The 13,485-nt window shown below is 43.6% G+C and overlaps 1 protein-coding gene across 1 annotated transcript in view; it reads left to right on the top strand.

Moving 5' to 3' along the window:
* The first annotated feature begins 7,629 nt into the window (after nt 1–7,629).
* LOC126163113 (carboxypeptidase B-like) overlaps nt 7,630–13,485 on the top strand; it is a 61,234-nt gene continuing 55,378 nt past the window's right edge. Inside the window, exon 1 of the mRNA XM_049920036.1 lies at nt 7,630–7,736. The gene's annotated coding sequence lies outside the window, so the exon portion shown is untranslated. The remainder of the gene's footprint in view (nt 7,737–13,485) is intronic.

The following is a 13,485-nucleotide window of genomic DNA, read 5'->3' as shown; positions in this document are numbered from 1 at the left end:
CCTGGCGAGCAAGCTACACCGCGATGCAGAGCGCCTCTCTTGCAGAGTCTGCCACTTGAGTTTGTTAAACATCTCCGTAACGCTATCACGGTTACCAAATAACCCTGTGACGAAACGCGCCGCTCTTCTTTGGATCTTCTCTATCTCCTCCGTCAACCCGATCTGGTACGGATCCCACACTGATGCGCAATACTCAAGTATAGGTCGAACGAGTGTTTTGTAAGCCACCTCCTTTGTTGATGGACTACATTTTCTAAGGACTCTCCCCATGAATCTCAACCTGGTACACGCCTTACCAACAATTAATTTTATATGATCATTCCACTTCAAATCGTTCCGCACGCATACTCCCAGATATTTTACAGAAGTAACTGCTACCAGTGTTTGTTCTGCTATCATATAATCATACAATAAAGGATCCTTCTTTCTATGTATTCGCAATACATTACATTTGTCTATGTTAAGGGTCAGTTGCCACTCCCTGCACCAAGTGCCTATCCGCTGCAGATCTTCCTGCATTTCGCTACAAACTGATCTCCATGGTCGGACACGTTTGGGACTTCGTATCAGAGCCATTGCTCCCGACACAGTGAATTTCACGGAAGGCATTGTTAGTGCATACCGGTGCACGGCAAACTGGCAGTTGGCTGTCAAACTATCGGTAATAATTGGAAACGTGTGTGCAATAATAGAGAGTCTTGGATATTGAAAGATGTACTCAAGATGAGTTCCACGAATGCTCACAACAGACCACAACATTAAAAGAAAAGCCATTCCACCTCAACTATGTGGAGCAGTTTCAGGACTACTCTCTGTCACCGATCGTTACAGGTGGCGAAACCTGGGTGCATCACTTTGAGATGGAAACAAAATTACAGTCAGTTGACTGGGATCACCTGCTATCACTAAAAAAATGAAGACACTCAAGGCAACTCTATTCGCTGGGAAAGTGAATTCTGGGCTAGTAATGGTGACATTCTCGTGGGTGTTTCGCCGAAAAGGACAAGCTTAATTCAGAGGCACAAGTGAACAAGTGTTTCCAACGTGCTCAGTCTGAAAAGAATCCAAAATAAATCATGCTCCAAAACACGAGTCTCAAAACTTGAGAACACATTCCCAAATTGGGTCGGACATCACTGCCTTATCCACCCAGGCAGATATAACACCTTGTTTGGTCCACTTACGTTTTCTCCTCGTGGGACACACTCTGAAGATGATGAAAAGCGTAATTCATGCAGTGAAAACATGATTACGAGCGCAGAACAAGAGCTTTCATCAACACACTCTTACACAAAGCTGGCGCAAGACCGTAGAACGTGATGGAGGCTATGTAGAAAAATAATACATTTAATGTGAATGTTGCTTTATAGTACTATAACACAGAACCTCATAATTATCACATTCATTTCACAGTCTAGATATTATTTTCTGACTATATATGTAAGTACTTTGTTCTTTTATTGGCAGTGATCATTATTTGAAGGACTGTACCGTAATGAGAAACTACACAAAACCAATATTGTAAAACACTGTAGTAGAAACGCTGTCAGAGTCAGAGATATCGCATTATATAAAACCCGTTGATATTGTTAACAGTGTGGCACTAACGTCGTTGAGATGCAGCGCACGGGAACAGGCAGAGTTGCAAGCTGACAGTGTTCGACAATGGACGCAAAGTGGCTGTGCTAGAGCGCGTAATTACATGCATTGTCGCTTTGGTACGCAAAGAGAGGCAAGGCGTTGTAAATGTTTAACGGGAGAGCATACGAGGTGCTATGAAATAACAGGCCTGTTACTGTACAACATTTTATTTCAAAAACATAGAAATTTAGTTACTGTCAACCTCAATACACGCCATCCTCTATCCCTACAACGCTCCATGAGAATTTTCCATTAATATAACAAGCGCTGGAAGTCTTCCTCTGTGAGCTCCTTAAAGACACATCCCGCTTTTTATTGCACTGCTTCAAGGGACTGAAATCTTGCTCCTTTTAATGCAGATTTGACCTTGGAGAATAGATAAATAATCACTGATGATCAAACACTGGGATGCTGTACTTCGCTAGAAATGTCTTAAAAGGCAATGCGGTATGAGCCGGTGTGTTGTGTTGATCCAGAACCCATGACTTGTTCTTCCACAATTCAGGTCATTTTTTTCGTATTTTATCACAGAGTTGAGTAAGAACCTCAAGATAGTAATGTTGACTAATCAGTCTGACCTTCAGAAAATCAGTGAAGATACAACTCCATCAATATTGAGTAAAATAATCATCATTGCCTTGAATCTTGATTTGCTCATTCGAGCTTGCTTTTTTTTTTAAAAAAAAAAAGAAAAAAGTCAGGCCCTTGGAATGTATGGGTTGGCACTTACTTTCTGGATCATAAGTGCAAAAATAAAAATTTGTCACATGTTACGATTCTTTCCAAGAAATTAGAATATTTTCATTGGTATTCAAAGTGTCAATATAAATATTTCATGAAATTCTTGTTGCTCGATCGTAAGAATTTTCGGCACCAGTTTCCTACAGCTTCGGCAATCGATCGAATACTCAACTGATGTTCACATCCGATCAGATAACCTACTTTCTCGATCTTTTCATCTGTTTTTGATCTTGATGGCGTCCCGGGCGCAAGTGATCTTATATTTTCTGTGTTCTGCATGTAATCTTGGTTCTCGTAAATTCGGCGTTGTCTGTAGTGACTGCTACTACTTATAAAATCGTATTGAGCGCAACTGCTATAAAAACTAGTATGAAATGTTGATTAATCGCAGGCAGCGCAACGTAAAACGGAACGACAGTGACGCTCAGTACATATGACGTTATGCGTTGCTAGTGGCTAGACGGTGTAGATTTTCACTGATTCTAAAGTGTTTCAGTACAGTATCAGTTAACTTCCAGTCACGTCATTGTCGTGGCACTTTCATTTGAGCTTGCACGTTACTGCCTAAACACAAGTCAATAATTGCTACTTAACATCATTTTAAACCAAACAAATAAAGTTCATAACTTTTGCTGAAGCATCAAGCATGAGCTGGCGCCTGTGTGTTATCGTTAAGTAGTTAATATTTCAATCAAGCTCAGTTACATACTTAAATACAAGCTTGTTTGATTATACTAAATTAATTAACTTGGTTACAAAATTTGTTTTCGGTCATTGTTGCAAACAATAACTATTTGTTTGATGAATATCAATGGTAATTTCGGTGGCATTCTTTTGGTTGAAGTTTATTTTTCGTAACAGATGCCTGAAGTACACTGGTCACGATAAGGCACATTCGAACTCGTAAGAACAGTTACGTCCTGAGAAAAAAGATTGTGTGGCGTCATTTATTGAACCATCCTCGTATTTTTTTCTGAATTTCCGGCTAACTGATAGTTCAGAAGACCTACGGCGTAGCGCAGAGTTCACCAAATTTCTTTCACAGGGGGCTGAATAAGTTACAAAAGAACGAACGAGAACCGCATCATCATTCCGTAACCCAAACGCAAGGTTTTCGCAAGTGAGAAGATATCCTAGTATTGCAAACACGAAATTTAAATTATATCGCAACGTCTCGTGTTCCATACATCTACATCTACAGCTACGTCTATACTCTACAAACCATCGCAAAGTGCCTGGCAGAGGGTACAGTCCACTCTACCAGTTATTAGGGTTGCTTCCTGTTCCATTCACGTATTGAGCGCAGGGAGAATGATCGCCTGAATGCCTCTGTGCGTGCTGTAATTATTCTAATCCCTGTGTGAGCGGTATGTGGGGAATTGCAGTATACAGGGTGATTCAAAAAGAATACCACAACTTTAAAAATGTGTATTTAATGAAAGAAACATAATATAACCTTCTGTTATACATCATTACAAAGAGTATTTAAAAAGGTTTTTTTTTTACTCAAAAACAAGTTCAGAGATGTTCAATATGGCCCCCTCCAGACACCCGAGCAATATCAACCCGATACTCCAACTCGTTCCACACTCTCTGTAGCATATCAGTCGTAACAGTTTGGATAGCTGCTGTTATTTCTCGTTTCAAATCATCAATGGTGGCTGGGAGAGGTGGCCGAAACACCATATCCTTAACATACCCCCTTAATAAAAAATCGCAGGGGGTAAGATCAGGGCTTCTTGGAAGCCAGTGATGAAGTGCTCTGTCACGGGCTGCCTGGCGGCCGATCCATCGCCTCGGGTAGTTGACGTTCAGGTTTCATAACTAACCTTTTTCGTAGGACTCTCCATACAGTTGATTGTGGAATTTGCAGCTCTCTGATAGCTCTGAGAGTCGATTTTCCTGGGCTGCGAACAAATGCTTGCTGGATGCGTGCTACATTTTCATCACTCGTTCTCGGCCGTCCAGAACTTTTCCCTTTGCACAAACACCCATTCTCTGTAAACTGTTTATACCAACGTTTAATACACCACCTATCAGGAGGTTTAACACCATACTTCGTTCGAGATGCACGCTGAACAACTGTCGTCGATTCACTTCTGCCGTACTCAATAACACAAAAAGCTTTCTGTTGAGCGGTCGCCATCTTAGCATCAACTGACGCTGACGCCTAGTCAACAGCGCCTCAAGCGAACAAATGTACAACTAAATGAAACTTTATAGCTCCCTTAATTCGCCGACAGATAGTGCTTAGCTCTGCCTTTTGTCGTTGCAGAGTTTTAAATTCCTAAAGTTGTGGTATTCTTTTTGAATCACCCTGTATTCCTAGAGTCATCATTGAAAGCCAGTTCTTGAAACTTTGTCAGAAGTGTTTTTCGAGATATGAAGAGAAAAGCTGTCTTGGTTGCGGTGTCAAATTTTTTTTATTCTTTACCAGTGAAGCATTTCACGTATCTTTTGCGCATCCTCTGATTGACTGATATTTGGTACATGAGATACCTTGCATAAAATATCCGCAATGTCCTTATTACGACATTCGGCGCAGTACTATGCAAGCCATACCGGATCATATCTACAGTAAGTCTTCACAGCAGTAACATGCCGCAGGTGTAGTCCATACATATTCAAGCTGCACACGTCACTGAAGCTTTGGCAAGGGGCATTTACGTGCTGGGATATTTTATGCGCGGTATCGCATGTACCCATTGCTAGGAAACACTAGCCAATCCGAAGATGCTAAAATAAAGGTGAAACACGTCATTGGGAAATAATAAAGAGTTTTTAAAATTGCAACCAAGACTGCTTGTTTCTTCATATCATACATACTGGTTGCTGTACCAACCCCGGACTGAAATGGAAAAACTTTCCCGAGATGCATTACGTGTAGCTCCGAGAGTGTGCCAGTTTAGTTTCTTCAGCATCAGTGTAACACTCTCCCAGGAATCAAATAGTCCTGTAACCGTTCGTACTGCCCTTCTCTGTACACATTGAACATAATCTATTAGTCCTGTTTTGTACTGGTCCCACACACTTGAATAATATTTTAGAATGGGTCACACGAGTGAGTTGTAAGCAATCTCCTTTGTCGACTGATTGCACTTCCCCAGTATTCTACCAATAAACCAAAGTTTACCACCTGCTTTATGCATTACTAAGCCTGTGTGATCATTCCATTTCATATCTCTACAAAGTGCTACACCCAGGAATTCGTAGGAGTAGGCCGATCACAACTGTGACTCATTGATATTGCAGTTATAGGACACTAAGTTTTTTTTGTTTTAAAGGTGTATGGTTTCTGAACACTGAAGGCAAGCTGCCAATCTTTGCACAACTTCGAAATTTTATCAAGATCTGACTGAATATTTATGCAGCTTCTTTCAGACTGCACTTCACTACAGGTAACTGCGACATTAATATACAACATGGAAAGAGCGGGATGGCGCAGTGGTTAGCAAACGGGACTCGCATTCGGGAAGCCGACAGTTCAAACCGGCGTCCGGCCCTCCTGATTTAGGGTTGCTGTGATTTCCCTAAATCGCTTCAGGAAAATGCTGGGATGGTTCCTTTGAAAGGACACGGACGACTTCTTTCCCCATCCTTCCCCAATACGATGTGAACGACGACCTCGCTGTTTGGTCCCCTCCCCCCAAATCAACTATCCATCCATACGACATGAGCAACAAGGGTCCCAACACTATTCCCTGTGGCACACCCGAAGTTACTTCAACAGCTGACGATAACTCTCCATCCAAGATAACATGATGTGTCCTCCCTACCAAAAGATCCTCAATCCAGTCTCAAATTTTGCTTGACACTCCAGTACCTTTTACGGAGCAAATGCAAGTAGCGTCGTCGGTCCGGATGAACTGACGCCGCCGGCCTGATTCGATTCGCGGGGCGTAGTTTACGTGATCTCTGGTGTAGCGTAATCCGAATAAATTTGGTTCCACTTGCGATAGCAAAACTCCGTCTAGTATTACTTTTTCTCAAGAGTAGTTGTCGATACCAATATTATTTTTCGAATTTTGGACAGGTTAATATTATCTCAGTAGCTTTTCTGAAAACTGTCGTATAATTTTATACACAGTATGTTATATTTCCGGCTAAACTTTAGGAAAAGGAATTACATTATGAAATATTTTACTTTTAATGTTATTATCGGTAAGTACTAGTACTGAATGTACAGTTAAAATTATTTTTTAGAAACATTTGAATTTACGAATTATTTGCACACTTAACATTTCTATTATTAATTTCGGAGTCCTGAACTGTTTACTATGTTTATTTGTGGATTCATGTATGAAATAATAATCGAAAACTAGCAGGAATTCATTTATTAAGAAAAATTGTAAACCCTTTGCAATATTGTTATTTCCACAGAGTGTGAGAGTTGTAAGCTTGCCTGTGATGTGATAGGACTTTTTTTTATAATAGGTGCGAACAATGTAATTCGTTAATGTGAAAAATCAAAATACTGTGCGATACACTAAAATGTGAGAAAATCAGTGGAAAATATATTTACGTAAGAAATTCGGCAACAACAATCTTCCAATTTATTTAGTTCAAAACAACCATGAGGACCTGATGTTAGATTTTTAGGATCAGGAATCATACCCCTACACAAGAAGAACTGGAGCCCTCTCAGCATGAGAAGCTAAGTGAACTTGAAAGCTTATTGTAATCTTCGCTGCTCTCAAATCTTCATAAAAGACTTTGCTTATCAATTACTTGGACTGGGCATTGTTTAAGTTGGACAATTGATGGAAGAAGGAAGGAGGGGGGGGGGGGAGATTACACATTGCACTACCTGCTGTAAGAATGTGGGAGACGTGTTTTTAAACGGCGCCTGCCGCGGCGGCTGAGTCCGCCGAATGACATCGCGCTGCTGGGCGGCGGCAGAGGTGTCCGGAGCGGCGGACGGCGTCTCCGCGGCCACCTGGGCCGGGCCGGCCGCGCGTGCGAACGACCGCACGGGGTCAGGGACCCGGGCTGCTGCCGCTATATAAGCGGTGCCCGAGGCCTCCGCCCGCCCAGTGCTGCCATGGCGTCGCTACACCTGCTGCTGCTGCTGCTCGCCTCCGCGGCCGCCGCCTCCACCGCCGGCGACGCGGGCGGCGCCGCTGCCGGCTCAGACGCCGCCCCCAAAGAGGCGCCGGCGGCGGTGACGGTGGTGGACGACTCGCGGCTGCCCGTGGAGGCGGCCGTCGCTGAGCAGCAGGAGGCGGGGGTGGGGGCGGGGGTGGAGTCGGAGGCGGCGCTGCCCCGCGTCTCGTACAGCGGCGCCCAGCTGCTGAGGGTGACGGCGCCGGCGGACGCTGCAGACGAGGTCCGCGTCGTACTCCGAGACAATGAAGGTGCGCCGCGCTGCAGCACATAATTTGTCGCCAGACCGGCCGTGCACTCGAACGTCGAGCGTGCCGAGTTTATGACGTCACAGGGCGGAGTAGCGCGTTGGCGAGTCTCTCCGTGCAAAGCAATGTCCAGCATGGCAGATATTCCAAACGTGCGTTTGAACCTTGATCAGTGAGATGGCAGAACACCGCCTACGTCACATGCACGCTATCTCCATCCAGTGCTGTACGTGCAAACTATGTTGAATGATTACAAAGAATCCGCCTCGATTGCAAATAGAAACCGGATGTTGACCTAGGTTTCGGCGCGGATAACCACTCCTTCTTCGGGACACACTAAAACTGCAAACTGCCTAAAGAGGCATGGTCCAACATTAATACAGAACGCCCATGCCTCTTTAGGCAGTTTGTAGTTTTAAAACTGCAAACTGCCTAAAGAGGCATGGTCCAACATTAATACAGAACGCCCATGCCTCTTTAGGCAGTTTGTAGTTTTAGTGTGTTCCGAAGAAGGCGTGGCTATCCGTGCCGAAACCTAGGTCACCATCCGGTTTCTATTTGCAGTCGAGGCGGATTCTTTATAATAATTAAATTATTCACGATTGCAGACGCGCTGCAACGTTAAAAGTTATCAGACTACGTTGACACTCTGCGCGGTGGCTGGTGGGCGACACTGTAAACACATTTCCGATTTACCGTAGTTTCCGTCAGCCACCTCGCCGAATGTCAACTTAGTTTGTTCATATACTACGGAGTCGCGGGGCGCCACATTGCCTGTCAGTTGAAAGCCATATCTACAGATTCCGTTTCTGAGCGCCTGCAAATTTTGTGCATATACACTAGAGCCAAAGACACTCGTACATCAGCCTCTTATCGTGTAGGGTCCCCGCGAGCACGCAGAAGTGTCGCAACAAGACGTGGCATGGAATCGACTAATGCCTGAACTAATGCTGGAGGGAATTGACCCCATGAATCCTGCATGGCTGTCCGTAAAACCGTAAGAGAACGAGGGGGTCGAGATCTCTTCTGAATGGCTCGTTGCAAGGCATCTCAGATATGCTCAATAATTTTCATGTCTGGGGAGTTTGGTGGCCAGCGGAAGTGATTAAATTCAGAAGGGTGTTCCTGGAGCCACTCTGTAGCAATTCTGGCCGTATGGGGAGTCCCATTGTCCTGCTGGAAATACCCAAGTCGGTCTGAATGCACAATGGACATTTATAGATGCAGGTGATCAGGCAGAATGCTTACGTACGTGTCACCTGTCAGACTCGTATCTAGAAGTATCAGGGGTCCCATATCACTCCACATGCCCCACACCATTACCTAGCCTCCACCAGCTTGAACCGTCCCGCGCTGACATGCGGGGTCAATAATTCATTAGGTTCTCGCCATAACCGTACACGTCCATCCGCTCGATACAATTAGAAAGGAGACTTGTTCGGCCGCGCGACATGTTTCCACTCAATAGCCCAGTGTCGGTGTTGACGGGCCCAGGCGAGGCGTAAAGCTTTGTGTCGTGCAGCCATAAGGTTACATGAGTGGGCCTTCGGACTCTGAAAGCCCATGTCGATGATGTTTCTTTGAATGGTTCGCACGCTGACACTTGTTGCTTGTTGACGGCCCAGCACTGAAATCTGCAGCAATTTGCGGAAGGGTTGCACTTCTGTCACGTTGAAAAATTCTCTTCAGTCGTCGTTGGTCCCGTTATTGTAGGATCTTTTTTCCGGCCGCAGCGATGTCGGAGATTTGATGTTCTACCTGATTCCTGATATTCACGGTACACTCGTGAAATGATCGTACTTCACTTCATCGCTACCTCGGAGATGCTGTGTACCATCGCTCGTGCGCCGACTGTAACAGCACGTTCAAACTCACTTACATCTTTATAGCTCGCCATTGTAGCAGCAGTAACCGACCGAACGACTGCGCCAGACACTTGTCTTACATAGGCGTTCCCACCGCAGCGCCGTATTCTGCCTGTTTACGTATCTCTATATTTGTATACGCATGCATATACCAGTTTCTTTGGCGCTTCAGCGTGGTACAGAGTTGCGATGCGCCATATTGCCTGTCAGTTGAAGTCCATATGTGTATATACGCCGTTTCTGAGCACCAGCAGCCGGCCGCGGTGGTCTAGCGGTTCTGGCGCTGCAGTCCGGAACCGCGAGACTGCTACGGTCGCAGGTTCGAATCCTGCCTCGGGCATGGGTGTGTGTGATGTCGTTAGGTTAAGTAGTTCTTAGTTCTAGGGGACTTATGACCTAACATGTTGAGTCCCATAGTGCTCAGAGCCATTTGAACCATTTTTTTTTAGCACCAGCAAATTGAGGATCTCTCGAAAACCAGTCGTTAATTGTATGAATCATTGTAATATAATGACGAGGAAGGTCATATTCGTGGTTAAAGAACTATTGTAACTTGTGTATTATGAAAGTATGCCGTTTGAACGGAACGGCACATTGATGATCCACCAAAAGCTCATTGTTGTTGGTATAATTTGTTGTAATTAGATTCTGCTCAATAATATAGCTACGATTAAAGCATTCGGGAGCTATAGTTTGCTAGATATAGCCATTAATCACGTGTGGTCGGTTTATCATAACCTGTACTGTAGCCCAGCGTGTTCGATCGGAGGTTAGGTGGCCTCTGTAGTAACAAAACTAAGTGAACGGTTCAGCGACAAACTTCAACAGGTGTCATAGGCCGTCCGCCAAGAACAAGATGAGATTTAAAAAAGCACAGTCAGTAGCGTCACCGATTCGGAAGAAGAGGTTAGATGCTTTGATGGTGCGCGTCTCAGTATACACACCTTTTTTTTTTACTAACTTCTGCCTTTTTGGTGGGTTCTGATCCTTTCTTGTTAGTTAAATGTAAGTGTATTTCATAACATCCGATGTTATGTAAATATGAATGTGCTCTTTTTCGGGAGTGAGTTTGTTTGATTTGCTTAATCTACAGGGCAACTTGCTCAATTTGCAGTAACATATTTTGCTGTTTCTTGTTTTAAGTTTTGTAAGTCTACAGCAACGCTTGCAATACTTGCAGTAAGATATTTTGCCCTGTCTTCTTTTAAGTTTTGTATCTTTCATGTTCTAAAGATTTGCTACTGAATAGGAACAGTGATCAAGTGAGAATCACCTTAGCGTTTTATTAAAAAAATGAAAATCTACATCTATATCTACACAGATACTCTGCGAATCACACTTAACTACCTGGCAGATGGTTCATCGAACCACCTTCACCAATACTTCACTGTCGTTCCAGTCTCGAACAGCGAGCGGAAAGAAGGAACACGTTTAACTTTCCGTGCGAGTTATGATTCCCCTTATTTTATTATGGTGATGGTTTCTCCCTATGCAGGTCGACAGCAAAATATTTTCGCATTCGTAGGAGATAGTTGGATTGAAATTTTGTGAGAAGATTCCACCGAAATGATAAACGCCTTTGTGTTAATGGTGCCCATCCAAAATCCTGTACCACGTCATGATACTCTCTCCCCTAGTTCACGATAATACAAAACGTGCTGCTCTTGTTCCAAAATCCTGCTGCATATCGGCGTTAATGATATGGGCCTATAATTTGGTGGATTATTCCTACTACGTTTCTTGAGTACTGATGCGACCTGTGCAACTTTCCAGTCTATGTGTACGGAACTTTCGTCGGGCGAACGGTTGTATATGTTTGTTAAGTATGGAGCTATTGTATCAGCATACGCTGAAAGGAACCTAATTGGTATAATGTCTGGACCGAAAAACTTGCTTTTAATGAGTGATTTAAGTTGCTTCACTACTCCGAGGATATCTAGTTCTAAGTTACTCATATTGGCAGCAGTTTTTGATTCGAATTCTGGAATATGTATTGCGTCCTCTTTAGTGAAGGAATTTTGGAAGGCTGTGTTTAGTAACTCTGCTTTGGCAGCACTGTCGTCGATAGTATAAATGATGAAATAATTTTTCCCTCATGAGGAGAACAGGTCTTAAATGGCTACACAGGATAATTGAAATGGCCTGGGAGTCGGGACAGGTTCCATCAGACTGGACAAAAGCAGTAATCACACCAATCTTTAAACATGGAAACAGAAAAGATTGTAACAACTACAGAGGTATCTCTTTAATCAGCGTTGTGGGTAAAATCTTCTCAGGTATTGTTGAAAGGAAAGTGCGAGTATTAGTTGAGGACCAATTGGATGAAAATCAGTGTGGGTTTAGGCCTCTTACAGGTTGTCAGGACCAGATCTTTAGCTTACGGCAAATAATGGAGAAGTGTTATGAGTGGAACAGGGAATTGTATCTATGCTTTATAGATCTAGAAAAGGCATATGACCGGGTTCCTAGGAGGAAGTTATTGTCTGTTCTACAAGATTATGGAATAGGAGGCAAACTTTTGCAAGCAATTAAAGGTCTTTACATGGATAGTCAGGCAGCAGTTAGAGTTGACGGTACATTGAGTTCATGGTTCAGAGTAGTTTCAGGGGTAAGACAAGGCTGCAACCTGTCTCCACTGTTATTCATATTATTTATGGATCATATGTTGAAAACAATAGACTGGCGGGGTGAGATTAAGATATGTGAACACAAAATAAGCAGTCTTGCATATGCGGATGACTTAGTTGTGATGGCAGATTCGATTGAAAGTTTGCAAAGTAATATTTCAGAGCTAGATCAGAAATGTAAGGACTATGGTAAGAAGATTAGCATCTCCAAAACGAAAGTAATGTCAGTGGGAAAGAAATATAAACGGATGGAGTGCCAAATAGGAGAAACAAAGTTAGAACAGGTGAACGGTTTCAAGTACTTAGGATGCATATTCTCACAGGATGGCAACATAGTGAAAGAACTGGAAGCAAGGTGTAGCAAAGCTAATGCAGTGAGTGCTCAGCTACGATCTACTCTCTTCTGCAAGAAGGAAGTCAGTACCAAGACTAAGTTATCTGTGCACCGTTCAATCTTTCGACCAACTTTGTTGTATGGGAGCGAAAGCTGGATGGATTCAGGCTACCTTATCAGCAAGGTTGAGGTTACGGATATGAAAGTAGCTAGGATGATTGCAGGTACTAGTAGATGGGAACAATGGCAGGAGGGTGTCCACAATGCAGAAATCAAAGAAAAACTGGGAATGAACTCTATAGATGTAGCAGTCAGGGCGAACAGGCTTAGATGGTGGGGTCATGTTACACGCATGGGAGAAGCAAGGTTACCGAAGAGACTCATGGGTTCAGCAGCAGAGGGTAGGAGGAGTCGGGGCAGACCGAGGAGAAGGTACCTGGATTCGGTTAAGAATGATTTTGAAGTAATAGGTTTAACATCAGAAGAGGCACCAAAGTTAGCACTGAATAGGGGATCATGGAGGAACTGTATAAGGGGGGGCTATGCTCCAGACTGAACGCTGAAAGGCATAATCAGTCTTAAATGATGATGATGAGGAGGAGGAGAACTACTGTAAAGTTGTATCCCACTATTCGTAAACGAACTTTTGTAAGCCTATGTGCTTATTGGCTGGAGATAGTACTTTCCTTTTTGCCTTATAACATTTTCATGGATATCGAAGTTTTTAGTTATGTATACTACAGACAGAACAACCTGACTAGCATATGGAAAAGGAGGAAATGTACGTTTTAATAGAGCTAATATAGGAATTTTACGCCCGTTTATTTCGTAAATAGTCGACAATTGGCGGTGGAGCGCCTTGAGATCGCGTACACCACGCTGCGGCCCACGTACCGTATGCACCAATCGCATCGTTTCTGAGCATT

The sequence above is a fragment of the Schistocerca cancellata genome, chromosome 2, assembly GCF_023864275.1.
Source record: "Schistocerca cancellata isolate TAMUIC-IGC-003103 chromosome 2, iqSchCanc2.1, whole genome shotgun sequence".
Taxonomy (NCBI): Eukaryota; Metazoa; Arthropoda; class Insecta; order Orthoptera; family Acrididae; genus Schistocerca; species Schistocerca cancellata.
This window is presented reverse-complemented; position numbering and strand designations above follow the sequence as displayed.